Genomic DNA, 2,457 nt, shown 5'->3' with positions numbered 1-2,457 from the left:
TAAACCACCAAGATATATCCAGATGAACTTCTGTGAAGTACCTAATGAAATCTGGTTAGAATGAAATCTAGTTTGTGTGAAGAAAAAAATATATGGTTTGGATATGTTGAAGCCATGCCTGTAAACATGAGTATGGGGAAGGTAGTTTGTGAGGTTTACAATTTGATCTGATGTTTATTGGAGGCACAAATGGGTGAAAATTTGATGAGATATTTTTTTATTTTCTAAAAGGGTTGCTAATAATTGGTCTCAATTATTGGTAGTATGCATTGATTGGAAAAAAATGGGTAAAATTTTATAGTTGATTTAACTATAGAAAAAGGACAAATAACAAATGATTGAGAATAAGAAACAAGATATGCGTTCTTAGATTTTCAAAAACCAAAAGTAAAAACAGATTATTGTTTCTTTAAAATAAACAAATAAAAAAAAAGAAGGGCAACTGGTCAGGTCCGGTAGTCACTTGCTAAACGAGGATGGTACATTGTCCAATTGTGCATCCTTAATATACCTAGGATCAATTTGGGCGTTGGGCTTGCAGGCACTGAAACTACTTATTGGCAGTCTCTGGAGAGTCTATAGGCTTGGTCTAAACATGGAGGTGTTTCACGAATTTGGTAATGTAAACTTGCAAGTTGAGGAGTTAATTAGTCTTGCTATCTACAAGGGACATGGAACAGAGTGTTTCACAATCTCAGTGTAGCACACTGAAAGAAATATGTGTAATATGTATTTTACAACTCATATCATTAGGTAGGAAGCAATAAAGTTTAGCAACATATAGCATAGAATTCCATAATCAAGATTTTCCTGAAATATTGCAAAAATTGAATTACTTCACATCCTTCTCATATCTAACAATATATGCAACAACTTTAACAAGGAAAGCTGCTTGTGCACTTTGGACGAAGTCCTGTTCCATCTTCTAATGGTTCTAATTGCAAAGCTAGTTCAATTGTTCATTCGATCAATCTTTAATTGAAGGATGCTTTCAAAACGGGAATTCAAACCTCAAGTTTCACAAGCAACGGTTATCACTAGTTTTGTTTACTCTTCCTTATTGAACTCGCTAATTCTCTTCCATCATCTGATGATTCCAATTGCAAAGTGACATTTCTTGGTCCTCTAATCAGCTTTAGCTGAAGGATGCTGGCAACATGATGAGAACTCGAGGCTCAAAGCTTGAGTGGGTGATGTAAACTTATCTCTATTTCTGTTCAGGCTTACAGCTTGAACCCAAAATTTAGCAGTCATAATCCCATAAGGAGCTAATAAAAGGGCATGATATCGACCTCCAACGCACTTTTTTTATCTTTCACTTGGAGCAAAGTTGATAGCTCCCAGGACATGCTGAAAGCACAACAAAAACAGTTCATTTGTGATAATTGTAATTAGAGAAACAATGAATCAATTCAAATAATTATGGGAAATAAAAAGAAGTCTCATTTACCTTTCTACTCAATTGAATAATTTTGCAGGGAAAACAATGCAGCTGTGCATCCACTATTATCTTGCATCTTGCAATCTCTAATAAAAAAGTAAGATTACTGAATTGATCTACATACAAGAATCATAAAGTATCCCATCAATAATCCTAATCTCCTAGAATGGATGGAGTAATTTTAATTTCCATTCTTATATTGGTTTAACCATTAGAGATTACAGATTTTCAAATTCAAAATATTAAGAAAATGTTAAAAAGGATTTTTATATCATGGAATAACAACAGTCTACAGGTACATGAATTACCTCATGAAGTACTATGTGGAGGATAATCTTCCAACATTTTCTCTTCCTGAAGCTCCATAGCTGCCTTGTGAAGGAAATCACGCAAAAAAAGGAAGTGGAAATGAGCCAGCAAATTTAATGCTGCAATAATAAACATGAACTGATTTTCCAAGTAAGATTGTTTAAATGAGAGTAAAAACAAATTGGCTAGTTATTAATAAGTATACCAGTCTACAGTATCTTCAAGTGTGCATGAGCTAAACAAAGAATTTGCAATTGATTGAAACCTTCCAAAATGAGATCTTTCCCTGTGGCATATATATCATATGTAGATTTAACACAAATTTACAAGTCTCAAGATTTGTAAACAGGTCTACAACTTCTGCATATGAGTTAGCATGATCTCTTGCCCTCTGCTATACAAGACAATGTACAGAATCTAGAAATTATATCCACGTTCAATACTGACCACAAATAAATGCAGCTCACCTTTTATTTTCCTTTCCTTTCCTTTCCTTTCTGGCTACAGTAAACTTATTCTTTTCTGAGTCATCATCATTCTTATTATCTGTCTTATCATTGTAGGAAATATGCCAAGTCTTGCTCAAGGTAGATAATACAAACTTAAAATGCTTAAAGAAAATACATTCATGCACATAGTTTTTAAGTAAATAAAAGTTGATAAATGGGAGGCATGAATATCGCACCTTATTTTGGTGGACTTTCTGC

At 33.5% G+C, this 2,457-nt stretch overlaps 1 long non-coding RNA gene across 2 annotated transcripts; it reads right to left on the bottom strand.

The window, feature by feature from the left end:
• Positions 1-717: 717 nt before the first annotated feature.
• LOC110655176 (uncharacterized) lies at positions 718-2,217 on the bottom strand. 2 transcript variants are annotated; one of them, XR_009143163.1, is made up of 5 exons: positions 2,198-2,217; positions 1,956-2,036; positions 1,750-1,869; positions 1,451-1,527; positions 718-1,350 (listed from the first exon to the last, which is right to left on the bottom strand). It is a non-coding gene; the product is annotated as an uncharacterized LOC110655176 (long non-coding RNA). The 2 variants fall into 2 exon arrangements; XR_009143162.1 differs by having other exon boundaries at positions 1,956-2,216.
• Between the last annotated feature and the right edge of the window lie 240 nt (positions 2,218-2,457).

Source organism: Hevea brasiliensis, chromosome 14 (genome assembly GCF_030052815.1).
Source record: "Hevea brasiliensis isolate MT/VB/25A 57/8 chromosome 14, ASM3005281v1, whole genome shotgun sequence".
NCBI classification, from domain to species: Eukaryota; Viridiplantae; Streptophyta; class Magnoliopsida; order Malpighiales; family Euphorbiaceae; genus Hevea; species Hevea brasiliensis.
This window is presented reverse-complemented; position numbering and strand designations above follow the sequence as displayed.